At 48.9% G+C, this 15310-nt stretch overlaps 1 protein-coding gene across 3 annotated transcripts in view; it reads left to right on the top strand.

Moving 5' to 3' along the window:
• The window catches only part of nrip1b (nuclear receptor interacting protein 1b), a 34904-nt gene that overhangs the window by 1025 nt on the left and 18569 nt on the right, over window positions 1-15310 (top strand). Inside the window, exon 1 of one of the 3 annotated variants that reach the window (XM_069721135.1) lies at window positions 11515-11532. The exons of the other annotated variants lie outside the window; for them this stretch is intronic. The gene's annotated coding sequence lies outside the window, so the exon portion shown is untranslated. Of the gene's footprint in view, window positions 1-11514; window positions 11533-15310 lie in introns of those variants that run through there. 3 annotated transcript variants of the gene reach the window in all.

Below are 15310 nucleotides of genomic sequence, written 5' to 3'. Positions count from 1 at the left end.
TCCTGAGTATTTGGGTTTTAAACGGTGTGACTGGACCGAACACCTGAGCAGGTAACAGTCAACAGAGCAGGGGAGGTTGTTGCTAAGCATTGTTGCTCCAGTTAGTTGTACAACACAGTCAGCGTGGAGGTGTCATGTCTTAAAGAGGCAGGATGTGGATCACAGTTAATGATCCGGCTGTGTTTGGTTCTGGTCCCTCCATCACCTCTGAACCCGCCGTGGACCCTTCAGGGTTCTTAAGGTGAAGAGTTCAGCTGGTTGAGGTTGCAGCTCGTCACGTCACCGTTCCTTCGTGAATGTGTTCTGTCCGGGAGCTTCTCTGTTCTGGTGTTTTCTCAACTGTCCGATTGCTTCATTGGACTTTGGATGTCTGCGGAGGCCAAAGGTCGGGGCCGAAGTGTTCTGGTGAGTTACAGGAGCGAGGGCAGAGTACGAAACCTGTTTGGATGTTGTAACACGAGGCTCACAGAAAGGTCCGGTTCACACGGTGCCTCTCAGAACCTCCGTCACTCAGACGAACTATCTAAAGTCATGCGGAGAAAAGTCCAACTTTTTAAAGCCCTCTAAATACTGTCTGTGTCTGGGGGTCTGCCTTTTAGCCCTTCTTTTGTTGAACATTTAAGCTGCTTAATTATTTGACCTGAACTTACACAAGATGTTCAAGGTAGTTCAGCGTGTCCTCTGTTGCTATAGATAACTAAAACCTCCACATTTAGAGCCCAACTTCTCCAGCTGCACTGGTGTGTGCGTGGCCCGGCCTGTGTGCCGCGACTCAAAGGATCCTCTGTGGTGGATGGAGCTTGATTTGACTGAGCCATCTGCTATTGTCCAGGGAGCTGCTGTTGAGTGATGTGCAGTAGCCTGCAACAGAACCAGAGGACATTCAAATGGCCAAATGCAAATGATGCCAAGGCTGCTGAACAGTCACAAGACTGGACTCTGCTCTCTTCTCTCTGCCTTTCATTACAGAGAATCTTATCAGCCATCACAACGCTGCTGCTGCTGCTGCTGCTGCTGCTGCTGCTGCTGTGTGTGTGTGTGTGTGTGTGTGTGTGTGTGTGTGTGTGTGTGTGTGTGTGTGTGTGTGTGTGTGTGTGTGTGTGTGTGTGTGTGTGTGTGTGTGTGTGTGTGTGTGTGTGTGTGTGTGTGTGTGTGTGTGTGTGTGTGTGTGTGTGTGTGTGTGTGTGTGTGTGTGTGTGTGTGTGTGTGTGTGTGTGTGTGTGTGTGTGTGTGTGTGTGTGTGTGTGTGTGTGTGTGTGTGTGTGTGTGTGTGTGTGTGTGTGTGTGTGTGTGTGTGTGTGTGTGTGTTGTGTGTGTGTGTGTGTGTGTGTGTGTGTGTGTGTGTGTGTGTGTGTGTGTGTGTGTGTGTGTGTGTGTGTGTGTGTGTGTGTGTGTGTGTGTGTGTGTGTGTGTGTGTGTGTGTGTGTTGTGTGTGTGTGTGTGTGTGTGTGTGTGTGTGTGTGTGTGTGTGTGTGTGTGTGTGTGTGTGTGTGTGTGTGTGTGTGTGTGTGTGTGTGTGTGTGTGTGTGTGTGTGTGTGTGTGTGTGTGTGTGTGTGTTGTGTGTGTGTGTGTGTGTGTGGTATTGTGCTCTTGCAGATGATGAAACCCAGCTAGTCATTTCAGAATCACACAGCTTGTTGCTACTTTGAGTCTTTTCTGCTTTGAATAATTCAACGTGCTGGATGTTTGTCCAGGACGGTGCCACCGATCCACGAGGAGGGGTCCGGCTCCTCCTTCACCTCCACTCACAGCCTCTCTGTCTGTTTGGGGATCTGTCACTCACAGCAGCAGGAGACGCAGGGCGGACAGGACTCAGGGTGGCATCCCACTTTTTGATTGCCGAGACACTCGGTGGAAAAAAACCCAACCCAATGTGTAATCTAGCAGAAGAAGTGTCAACCATTTACTGCAGAGTTTTTGATTTATTAGACCTGGGAGATGCCCAGCTCTTGTGTTGTTGGCCACCGCACATTGTTCAAGGGCACTTTGACAGTAGATGTTGAGGAGTAGAAGTGCGTTTCTCTCGTCTCCGACCCGCCGAGGATTCAAACCGGAGACCTGCAGGCCCCCGGCTCATTCCTCTAATTGTTCCCGCTCTATAATATTGTTGTGAAGCACGCGTTAAGCCAAATCATTTTATTGTTCCCTTTATTGTTTGTGTATTCAGTAGACACTCAGCTAATAGTGCTGGTCAGCAGCACTGCTGTTATAGGACTCAGATTTACACCCCAACAATCAGGCTGTAAACTCAGAGCAGGATCCAAACATTTATCTCAAATTAACAAGACACAAGTCACAGTTGGACTCAGCCAGAGTTTCAAATGATCAGGTTTCCAACTCACTGTTAAAGTCTTCTGTGTGCTTCTCCACACACACACACACACACACACACACACACACACACACACACACACACACACACACACACACACACACACACACACACACACACACACACACACACACACACACACACACACACACACACACACATCATACAGACTACATGTCTTCATGCAACAGCAGGGACAGATTGCATAAAATCAGAAAAGGAAAATGTCAAAGTTCAGGTGATGAGAGTGTAAACATGGACGGACTGATGGAGCCATCCGGACATTGAAACAACCAATCGGGAGGCTCTCTTCTAGTCCAGGCTGAAATTGGTCCGACGTACAGGAAAAGACAGGTGCCTGTTACTGATGGAGGAGAGGATCTGCAGGGCTGCAGGCGTGGATGATGTGTGCTGCTGTTACCGAGGTCTCAGAGCGCTGCTGTTGGTTCTTCTGTCGTGAAACAGAAGGCCACTGAAGTCGATGGGGCTCATTTTGATGACACGGCAGGACCGGCTGAGTGCTGCTTTACGGCCGCTGGATCGACAAAATGCACCGAGGAAAGATGGACTCCTCCTCTGCAACCGCGGAGAGCTCATCTGTTGAATGGCTCCCCTCCTTCACCCTCACCTCCACCCCTCCACCCCCTCTTGCCTGTACGCTTCACCTTGGCCTTGGCGCAATGACAGGCCCTTTAATTATCTCCACCAATTGATCGCTGCTGATTGCAATTGCCGTGAATTATTTAGACTTCGCTGGAACGGCTCACCGAACGGGAGGCGGGCCAAAAGAGCCAGATATTGCAGGTCAGATAAATTACACGTAAAGCATTTCAAAAACAACAGCTGTGGAGCTCGACGGTGGCGATCGATGAGGCCGAGGAGGGAAGCCGTGCTAACCGTGGTAGCTCCGAGTGTCCGCCGGCCCTCGGCTCCGACACGCTAAGTAAAGACTGAGGAGACGTAGCGGGGAGCAGCAGACCTCCTGGTGATGTGAGAGGAGCTGATTCTCCTCCTGGCCGGGCTGGTGTGGTCACAGCTGAGGAGTGGAGTGGAACTGACTCCCCCCTCCCCCCGCTCCTGTAGCAGAGCTGCTGCCCCCGGGCTGTGGAGGTGCAGTAGGAAGGTTTCTGTAGCGTTGTGGCGAGCGTGCAGTCAGGATGCTGCAGTCAGACGAGGGGAAGTCTCTGCTCTACCACGAGAGTGGGCGGGCTGCAAGGGGAACCAGGACAGACGCTCAGAGCAGGCATGCCCGGCCTGTGTGTGTGTGTGTGTGTGTGTGTGTGTGTGTGTGTGTGTGTGTGTGTGTGTGTGTGTGTGTGTGTGTGTGTGTGTGTGTGTGCATACTCAACGTCTGTCTGGCTTTCTTACACTGGAACACAAAGGATAAAGATGACAGATTCTTGTCTGCATGTTTGTGATATTTGTTGGGATTGTCGGACTCTTCGCTGAGATGATGTAGCTGTTGATCATCATTGCAAACGGTCACGCCTCGCGTCACGCCTCGCTCACGCAAACGGCTCGTGACAGGCGTCAGATGAAGCCGTTGCACCTTGTGTACTAAAAGCTAAATGTCCCCTGCGTGGTCTAAGAAGCCTAAGGGTGGAGGCCTGAACACGGGTCACAAAGTCCAGAGAGTGAGGTCAACTGTTATCCAACTGTGTCTTATTTTAAGCAGGTTATGTGGCAGCAGTGCAGGCAGGAGCCGGGCTAAGTGAAAATGCCACTCATTCCTGAAGAGTCCCTGGCCTCGTCAAGGTTAGTGGCTTGTCTTTGTAAGTTGAGGGATTGATGCATGAGCCTGTCTGGCGCTGAATTCAAAGTCCAAGGCTGTCACAGGCAGCATCCCCCCCCCCCCCCCCTCCTCTTCCCTCCCTCCTGCCCAACCTCTCTTTTCGCAGGCTATCACAGGGCCCCGTCCTTCCCAACTTCTTAGCAGCCTGTCCTTTTGGGAACCTTGAGCAGCCCAGGCAAGGACACAGCGTCTGGTGCAGTAAGCCTGTGCAGAGGGGGAGGCTTTACATAACGCTCTGCTTTAAACATGGGTGTACGACTTCCCTGACACGGAGCAGTGCAGCGCAGAGCTGCACAGCTCGCAGCACCACCCCCACCCCCCCACCCCTCCCCACGAGGAGGGGCGCAGAGATCCCTGCAACTTAATTATATCTTTCTCTTTTAAAAGCTTTCATTTGAAATTAAATTTTCCCAGGCAATTAACTAAAGAGGAGTTTCCAGAATTTATGAATGAATGATGGATATATTGCATAGGATGACAGGGGGGAGGGGGAGAGGGGTATGGTTGGAGGTTGTGACTGAGATTTATTTCCACTGTGAAATAGGGGAAGTTCAGGGAAATTCAGCACTGCTAAACTTTGTACCCGAGAGCTGCTTCTGTATGTCGCCGGCTCAGCAACACTTCAGTGAGCACACACACCTTCAGGGTTTCCCCACTTCCTGGTTCATCTTCTACAGGATGATATGATGCTACATGCTGCACAACCAAAATCCTCATTTGGCTCGAACTGTAATTGTGTAACTTTTTGGCTTGTAGTGATGAGCTGAATTGTTGCCGGGCAACAAGGGACCTTTGCGGGTGGCCGTGGACAGATGAAGCTATGCGGGTTCAGATGGATGTGCAGCACATTATCCAGGTTTCTAACAGGGATGTTCCAGATATTTTGGGATGTTTTTCTGAGGTGGATGTTTCTCGTTCTTCCATCACAAATCCATAAAGACCAGTCGGCCGTCTAACGGCTCTGAAATCACCGGCTCCCTTCACTCAGTTTTAAATTTGTCAATGGATACAGGAATGACTCATTGCTCTCAGTAAATCTCCCCTGACAGAACGTGGTGAAACATGTGGCACTTCTCTAAATGAGGAATGAATGCACTCCCACGCTGCAGAGGAAGCACCGAGGACGCTTGGCGTGACCCGAGTCTCCTTCTTTCACTGGAAGGGCTCTCGTGAATCTCTGCAACATGCTGTCCTTTTGTGAACCTCCAGCCCACTTGTAAATCCATTAGTGAGGTGGCGTCGTTCACTCCGGTCCTCGCCGCGGCCGGGTAAACAGAACGAGAGGCCGCGGCTTTCTCACAACCGTGTTGGACGGCTCCCGGTAGCAGAGAGGCCATTTGAGAGGAGGCGGAGAGCGCCGGCTCATGACTGCAGGCGGCCGTGTGACCTATTACTTAGGCAGAATGGACTGGTGACCAGAAGACTGCTGGCTCATACTGCGCTCACCCGCTGCCCTTCAGCAAAGGCAATTAACCTGGATTCCTCCAGTAAATATCCAGCTGCAGAAACCAGAGATGTGCACGAGTGATAATCGTGTAAGTGACTTTGAATAAAAGTGTCCACTAAGCAGGAAGATTAATACAGCTAATAGAATCATAACTTGTGTTTTCAAGTTATCAAGGACTGCTGAACATGTAGAGGAGTACCCCCCCCCCTCCCCCCTCTCTATTTGTGCACTCTTCCACACACACACACACACACACACATTTACAGACTCCTCTCTTCTCCTCTGGCATGGAGGCGAGAGCGTGACCTTGACCTGGTTGCTGAGGAGGCTTTTTAAGTAACTCTCCAGAAGGAGACCTGATCATGTGACACCCAGCCTCCCCCGCCGCGGGCCTGCGTGCGGCTGCAGGGGCCGCCATTCAATTGGCTAATCACTCCAAGGTCGAGCGGGGTCGAGGTCGTGTCAGACCAGGCGGTGCAAGCGAGGCCCCGCCCTCTTCTGTATCTGAGAAGTCTCCACCCGGTTTAACTGCGCTGACGAAGCGAGCAGGTTTAGTCATCTTCTCAATTCTCAATCACTGATACCAGCATATGTCAGGGAAAGGTCACTCCATGTCCACCGTGATTCATGTCCAGAGTGAGCTGGCTGAGAGGATTTGTGTTGTTGCCCCCCCCCCCCCCTCCAGCTGCCCCACTGTTTAAACCATGCTGGCTCACCGTCTTGCTTTAGAGCACGCTACTGTCTCTGCTTCATAGTATTTTTATGCTAGTATGTTAACATCTCTGCCCCCTGGATATGTTTACCATATGGCTGGGTAAATCAGGATCCCAGCCCACTTTGTTAAAACTGCATTAATAAACCTTTTGCTAAACGCCAGCATTCCCGCATAAACACTTTTTCAGAACATCAAACTTGGTGTGTACAGTCGGAGAGTCGGCTCGGTTCCCTTCGGTTTCTTTGGGGCTAATTAGGACCTGTAATGATGCACGGTGACTGAGTGCAACTTCTGTCTATGTTCTTAGACAGTTTCCCGACTTGTTTTTGCAGAATTGTACCTTTTATTTCTTTGTGGCGCCAGGAGCCACCAACTCTCACCTTAGTGCTTATGACGTGAGGACACAGACGGACAGAGCCTGATCTGATCCTGTGCGGGATGCAGTGAGCTGTTTTACCAGTTTGTTTGGATGGATGATGGAGATTTTAGGTACTGAAAGTAAAGTGGAAGTTTTTATTTAGCAGTTCATTTCAAACAAAATGTTGTAAGGAGAAAATATCTGATATAATATATGATCTAACTTCAAAGTTCTCCCGTATCCAGATGGACCACACCACCTGGCTCTCCTGGATGTTTGGGCTCATTGTCCTGCTGCACAAGGATTGTGGGACCAATCAGCTGATGTTATTGCATGATCAGGGGCCTTTAAAGTTTAGCACAGCAGTGTACAAAGAACTGCTTGACTTCATGGTAATTTTAACACTAAATAGCATCCTGACTTGTTTTTGTTCAACAAATGTTGACATTTTAATTCAGTTCTTGTTTATTTGGACTTCCTGAAATCACAGATGTCCCCTGGTGGGTTTCTAACCTTAAATCCTGGTACACCTGCGGTCTCAACACATCTCTCAGCTCTCCTGATTAACTTAGATTAAGTTAGATGACGCTGATCACCTGCCAGGACGTGACATTTAAAATCAGACATGAATTGCTTTATCTCACCTGGAGTTTGTATAATGTGGTTGATTTTTCAGCCTCGGCCAATCAGAGGAGCTCCTCTTGTATAACTGTGTTATGTCCAAAGAGAGCAGCTCAACACAAGTGTCACTTACTTTTTTTTAGTTAAGCCTTGTTTGGGTTATAAAAAGTAGTGGAAGCTACAGCACAGCTTGTGTAATGTGTGCGAACACGCACACACACACACACACACACACACACACACACACACACACACACACACACACACACACACACACACCCCCACACAGAGCGTTGTCACCGAGGAGCGGTGTGCTTGTGTAACTGTGTTTACATGTCAGAGGGCTGCGCTGGCACACGGGTCAGACCAATGTGCTTTATCCCAGCCCTCTTTCTCTCTAAGCCACCTTCCTTCCATTCAGCCGTGACCTTGGTGCTTACGGAGAGGCAGGGCTTGACCTACATCCACCCCTTAACTGGAACTCCACCCCCCACCCCCCCGCCCGCCCAATAAAGAGCCCTGACACCCGTCTGTACTTCGTGCAGTGGCTGTTTTGTCTTCGTCCCTGCTCGTGTTCGGTGAGTGTCAGGCCGGAGATGCAGAGGAGCTGCGGTGTGTTTTTGTGCAGCGTGTCTGGCAGCGCGGGGAAGTGGAGCAGAGGACTTCGTGGCTCGTCTCTGAGGCACCAACATGTCTGTGTGCACTAGGTCACCATTAGCACGCAGAGGCTTACCACGGAGCTGGTGAGAGTTTAGTGGCAGGTCAACGCTCCTCTGGTTTTTAAAGTGTCAAACTGTGGCTCATGCAAATGAGTACACACCCAAACACGTGTAGGCACCAGCATCTGCTGGGACTAATATTCCTAGATGGGAAAACTGTGTGACACTGGGGTGCTAGCATGAGGCATGCTAATGTTCACCGAGGTATTTGGCAGCCTATTTGTAAGAGATTTGTGTAGCCAAATTTCAAACATTTGCTTACAGAAGTCATGCTGTGACTTTAAGAGAGCTGAGATGCGTAAATTCTGTGTAGTACACAGTAACCTGTGTTTTAGTGCAGCCATAAAAAAGGATTGTTCAGTTCAGTAAGTCTCTTTAAAGGTTTTGAAAATGTAATAATTAAATGTCAGTCTCACGTCTACAAATATAGCTCTCGAACAGAAGCCAAACAAAGGTTGCTAGGCGACACCGAGGTACCAGTGAGTGATGAGTGGTGATTTTTGTTTGGGCCGTTGCATTAATATTTAAATTAGCAGTCAAAGGTGTGCATTGATTAGTTCATTCACGATGTTTTCAGACAGGAATCCAACAGAATCAACGCTGTTTTCTAAATGAATGAGACTCCCAGCTGTTGTCGGAGGAACATGTCCGTCGACGAGAGTAGTTTAATGTATGGAGGGATGACAAAAGCCGTGAGTGAGCGAAGGGTTTGCACGGGAGCGCGGTGCGTGATGGCAGATATATCAGGAGCTGTCCTGACCAGCCCACCGTGTCACGCTACCAGGCGCTAGGGCAGCTCCTGGCTCCGTGGCCCGCTGGTCCCGCCCCTCGCAGAGGAAGGCTCATCATTTCTCAGGCTGGATGACATGTCATACCTCGACGGGTGTTAGATGACTGCAAAAAGCAGCGTGTACATCTGTTTAAATAAGGCAAGAGGATCCCATTTAGCATTCGCAGTAAAACGGGAGATAATGGCCACCAGGAAGAGGAGCGGTGAGGCCCGTAGCTGGTGTTTAACCTCAGGAGCAGTCGTTGTACCAAGACGAGGGAGGGTTCGTTGCAAACACGCAGCCGGCCAGCTGATAAGGGCCGCCTCCACTCCAAAGGCCACAGCAACGCTTGGGCAGAAAGCAGGGAGGGATCAGAGGGAAGTCTCGGTCTTCTTCAACGTCTTTTCTTCCTTTGTTTCGCTCTCTCGCTCCCTTTTACTGTCTCCCTCGATCATGCTCTGCAGAACTCCGTGCACGATCTTAGGGAGGGGAGGAAAGGAAAAAAAGAAGAAAAGTGGGTCAGGGCGACCTATTTTTTTTTCCCACAGTTCACGGAGGCAGAGGGTGGCGGTGTTATCGTCAGTTAGACGGGGAGCAGGGCCTGATGGGGAGGCAGGGCCTTGTCGCGAGACGCAGCCATTCAGAACTGGGTCAGCAGCAGAGGCTACGTCTTGTAAACGGCTTGTCATACCGGGGAGAAAAGCTGCAAATGAACCATAGATTATACGCCCCAAGCTGAGCACTGAGGTCTCTCCTCTCTCCCCAGCCCCCACTTCAAAAAATACATGCACACAGTGTATAAGCCTTACAGTAGCGCAGGAGTCTCTGAAGCACGGCCCCATCCTATAAGTTCCTCCTTCCCCTCTCAGTCTCCAGTAATATGGTTTGATTACTGCAGTCAGACCTGACAGGCTCAGAAAAACACACGCTTTTAAGTAAAGGATCTTTTCACATTTCTCCATCTCTGACATACGGGCTCCTGTTTTCTAAATATAGACCTCTTCCTCCCAGATTTGCTTGACTTTATTCAGGTCAGGTTATTTACTGTGCCAAGTTCAACTGTGGTTTAGAAATGAACACACATGCTTATTCAGCTGCACTGACCCCTTTGCATATTATCTGTGTCAAAGCATGTGAATTGATAATTTGCTTCCAGGATCCCCATGTGGCTTTCAGCTCAAATGTTTTCTTCAAAAGATTTTCTGTTAACTTTTTCAAAGGAGTCAGTGCAGAGTGTTTTCCAACAAGACTTGGTTGAGGGCAAAATTTGCACCCGTTGATTTTTGGCAATTTGCCCCTTAAGCTGCAGGAAAGCAGTCACCATATATTTTGATATTGATTTCACACATCTGCGGCGTTGCTCGTAGTTTTACTACGTGTGCCGTCTCTATCTCGGACACACGAAGCGGGATAAACTCCGGGTTTGATCTCCTCCTCACTAATAATTGCTGGAGCTGTTGTGCTGTGCTGAGACCTTTACAACTGAAAATTGGGGCTTATTCTGGCATCGGGGTCCGCTTATGGAGCGATGCAATTTTCAGGCAGTGGAGCTCACTCATATTTCACTATGTGGAACAAATCTGTCTGTAATGAATCTCTCAGGACGCTGCGGTGCCTCCACAACCAGTCGGCTGTTTGGCTCTTCTGTGGGGCATCTGTAGTGGGCCTTTAAATATTTTAACATCCCTGATACGAACACTAGATATTTGTTTTTTGATGGGAAAAAATAAACATAAAGCTCCTCAGTGTTTGTGTCGTTTCCCTAAATCAGAGCTGATGCCGATCATATTGGTGTAAAAACAGCCTTTTTAGCCGAGCTGTCACACTAACAAACGCAACACAATATCCCGAGGTGGAGCTCAACATGGCGGGGGATGGGATTAGCGGCAGGACTGCGTGTCGGTCGGCACACCCAGCCCCGCTCGGTGCCGCGGCTCTCGCGCCCCGCCGCTGCTGCTGCCGGGCTGCAGACCGCTCTCATGTTATTCTTAGTGCCAGAACTTCATGTCTCTGTGCGAAAGCCCCTTAACGCTAATTGAGGAGCCTGCTCGTGGCTCGTGTCGCTCAACGACTGCCTCGGAGGGGCGAGCGTGCACGTCACAGTGTGCAGTAAAACCAGTCAGAACCGGTGCTGGACCACTCTGGCCAGTGTTGTGTTGTTGTTGTTGTTGTTTTTCTGGTGACAGGAAGTCACCGCAGTGCCTTCAGCAGATGGTTTCCAGCAGGCTTCGTATGACATGTGATAACGTTACAGTTTGGAAAGGTCAGGCATGAAAAGCAGCAGGAGGAGGGCCAGCGTGTCCGTAGCGACCATGCAGCCCTCTGCACACACACACACACACACACACACACACACACACACACACACACACACACACACACACACACACACACACACACACACACACACACACACACACACACACACACACACACGTTGCTCTATGTGTGTTATAAAGAAAAGGCCTTTTATGCATTTTTCAAACACGTTTCTTCTACCAGGGCTGTGCAAATATTTACTGTGACATGAACCCTGGTGGCCTGAGTCTCTGTCACGGGGCGGGGGGATTGTTAACCCGGCTTTGTGTTTCTACAGTAACGTCTCAGGTCAGCCACACGTTTGACGGTGCAGCGCCAGACGTTGGACTCTGGACAGCGGTGTTTACTTTAGAGAATCAGAGGTCTTCACGGGGACTCAGGAGGTCATCATCAACCTGTCAAAACACTGGCTCTGAGGCTCCGCCCCCCTCTCTGAGTCCGAGAAACTAGATTGGGCGGTAAGCTGACGCTCATCCTTGGAGCAGAGGCTGGGATGTTTGTTTTGAAGCTGCAGGTCACCGTGTGCCAGCGGCCCGGCTCGGCTCGGCTCGGCTCGGCCCTGCTCGGCCCTGCTCGGAGCGAGGAGGGGAACGGGCTGGAATGTCCTCGTACGTAAACAACACCTCAGGAGTGGACGGCCGTCTCATCACACAGGTGTATTCCATAAAGGCCCCCCCCTCAATCCCTTCTCCTGAAATGGCACGGGGCTGGTGCATGAAGGAGGAGGAGGAGCAGGAGGAGGAGGAGGAGGAGGTTTAAAAATAAATCCACACAGGCCGGTCAGACATTTTGAAATTCTGTTTCTATCTCAGTCTGATAGAGAGGTTAAAGATACAGCATCCTGATAAATCTCTTCCCACCAGGGGGAACAGATAAGGAGTGGCATAGATTGAATAAAAGAGCTGAGGAGAAAGGGGGAGGATAGGTGCGGGGGTGGGGGATAGGAGGAGGGCTGAGATGTCTATCAGGCCGCGTGAAGGTTTTTTTTTTTTTTTTTTTGTCTTGCAGATCCAGTTCAAGGGCGCCCGCAGGCGAGGCAGCTCTCGCTCTTGCCGTGCCAACGCTGCTGCTCAAGGTCATATGAGCCAGCCCTGTGACATTATAGAGGAACAGGAAGGGGGGTGGGGGGTAGAAACCATCAACCACAGACATGCACACGCACTCACATGAATTGAGTTGTGAGGCGAAAAGTAGCCTTTAACTCTCCGAGTCTTTCCTGCGACTTTCTGCACCGGCGTCTGGGTCTGCAGTGGATTTTGTGAGGGCAAGAGCTTTTTAAGGGCAGTAATGAGAGTGTCTTATTCTCTCTGCACAGAGCCAAGAGATGCTTGGCTAACTGCTTTGTAGTTGCCAGCCACACATACAGCCAGTGTTTGTGTGTGAGAGAGAGAGAAGGGGGAAAAGATGGAAGAGAGGAGAGGCACTGATAAAGCTCAGGGGAGGGAGGTGGAGAGGAGGGGAAAAAAGGTCTTAAAGTTATTTAAAGGGACAGTGATCTGATGTCCTCAGTGGACGGTTTGTGCTTCAGTGAATTTCACCTTTTGACCAATCAGTCGTCACTGCTGTGGAGTACGATGCTTCAGCAGGTGGCTTCAAGTGGGAAGTCGAGTTGTGGTCACAGATGTTGAGTGTTTTTAACTGTTTTCCAACTGCAGATCAGCACCTGCAATATGACGATAAACTATTACTCAGCATTTTAATTACGTCAAACCTACAACACTCTGTTGTCCTACACACCCAGTGGGTTCCTGAAGTGCTCATTTTAACATCTGTAATAGTTGGAGTGATGTCACAGCATAAACTGGATATAAAAGTGTTCGTAGCTTCAGGTCTGTAAAATGGTTCCGATCCAGAAGTGTCTTCAGCTGCAATACCAGCGAGTGCCACTAGAGGTCGGCTCCAAAAAGCCTCCGGCTCCATAGACTCCCATTCAACTTCTCTCATCAAATCCAAAGTGAATAAAATGTGTCCATCAGTTATCTCGGTGTTGTTAGCTAAAGTCACTCCTTCTTATTAGTTTTCTGGAGGTCCATCTGAAAATAATCCCTCATTCATTAGAAAAGAAGATTCAAGAAGACCTGTTTTTGGGGGCGTGTCTGTTTGATTGACAGGCCTGCGGTGCAGTCAGGTTACAGCTATCGGTGGGCGGGACGTAGTATCGTCAGGTTTCCGATCAGATCGGTCAGATCCACCGCTGGCTCCTCCCCCAGCTCGTCCAAATATGGTCACTTCCTGCTCCAAACCGCTCCGAACTAGCAAAGATGTTGACGGACAGAATCTGAACTGGAGGATTCATAACGTTCACAAACCAACGATGACCTCACTGATGGTTGATGACATCACTGATAGTTGCTGATTGATGACCTCACTGATGGTTGATGACCTCACTGATGGTTGATGACATCACTGATGGTTGATGGTCGGGTCACAGTGTGAAAGGTACAGGTGGACCACATTAAATGTGTCATTATTTATTGGTTTATTTGTGGTTTATTTGTACAGATATCGTAAAGTTTAATATGATTTTGAACTATCTATATTTATAATAAGTCCGTTACAGCATCGTCAGTCGAGTGCAGGAGACTCAACACTCTCGTCTGCTCTTTGTTTAAACTGTGGTCATGTGTTCACTGGTCAGTCAGGTATCGGCTTGCGGTGCCCATTTCACTGTGGGAACGATGTGTTGTACATCTCAGTGCGGACGGGGTTGGGTTCAGACTGGACACTGTGCTCAACTGTCCAGGGGCTCTGCGATGTGGCCGACCTCTGACCTCTGAGTGACCGGAGACATGAGGAGGATTTCTCTCATTATTAACAGAATTCAGTTTTCCTCCTTGCAGCCGTGTTCAGCTTCAAGAACGTGAGTTGTTCCTCCACATTTATCCTCCATTGTTTCACACCAACTTACAACTATTGGAGGAGAAGTACAAGGTGAAAGTAATGGAGGATGATTTTTGGACGCAGATAAGGCTATGTTTTCTGGAACAGAACTAATAGCCCCACTATCATCTAAATTTCCTCGTAGATGTAAAAGTACAGGCGGACATTGTATGAGTCCACAAAGTCAGTCTCGGAGGCTGCTAATGGAGCTGCTTCGGGCTATGCATCAATATGACATCACAGATTACAATCTTTAGACTTTGGGAGCACTTAGGTACTTTCAGTGCTGGAGGAACGGAGCGAGAACTGGCCGACAAAACACTGAGTCATTATAATAACAATCACAGAGATGGGTGGAGCCGCGCAGCCATGCAGCCTGACACAAATTATTAAAGTGTACCCGGGGGGACTCTACTCAGCCTGTGGGGCTTGATGGAGATTTGGCCGTGACTCTAATCTTCAGTGCATCTTTTGTCTCGTATTGTATCACAATATTGTTTTTCATATTACATTAATCCAAAGTTCAGGAGTGCACGTGCTTCACTTTGTTACACAATTCATCTGATGCTGCAATCTGCAGCATGTCAGAGTAAACAAAGACGATATGTGGGATGTTGTACAAGTTCAATAGCTGGCTTCTATGGCTTTTGAATACAGACAGTTAATGTTTGAGTAGAAACACCAACGTTTCCTTCTTTCTTAACACTGTTTGTTCATATAAAGTCAGTACTGTTAAGCAGGGTTGGCCAACTTGGAAACTGTAAGTGCTTCTTAGAGATGATTTATATTGGTATTTTTAAGGTTGATGCAGAAAGCTGATAAAAAGACAACTCAAACGTCAAAATATCGGGCCAATAATAATTTTTTGCATTGATCCCTCAAATATGGTCATCAAAAAATGCTGATGTTTGTGACAATAATATGTGATGCAGGCAGGATGAGTGCACTGAAACAGCAATTTAATCAATATAAATAACTATATTAAGAAAAAAAACAATCATCTTTTTTTTGCATTATGTTCTGTAAGGAATGTTTTTCATGTCGGCCAACAAATACCCTGATAATAATTTACCTGTGACAGGTGAATATCAGGCTCCACTTCTGTTTGGTGAAAACGTATTTTACTGATTAATCACCAGCAGAATTAAAACACACGACTCGTTCCTCCGTCCAGCTCAGATGAGCCTGTGAACTCTCCACATCCTCCACACCAACATGTGTCCAAGCAGACAACCAGAAATCCTCAGCATTAACTTGACTGTGAGCAGCTAGCTTAGCATCTCTGCAGACGTTAACACACCTCCGGCTGTAAACACAGAAGCAGCTGAACACGGACGCATTTCATCTGATACCAAA

Source organism: Brachyistius frenatus, unplaced genomic scaffold, assembly GCF_029030835.1.
Source record: "Brachyistius frenatus isolate BFR_SWC_R1_liver_20210118 unplaced genomic scaffold, ASM2903083v1 Contig_258, whole genome shotgun sequence".
NCBI classification, from domain to species: Eukaryota; Metazoa; Chordata; class Actinopteri; family Embiotocidae; genus Brachyistius; species Brachyistius frenatus.
Note: the sequence above shows the minus strand (reverse complement) of the source record. Positions and strands in the feature narration are given on the sequence as shown.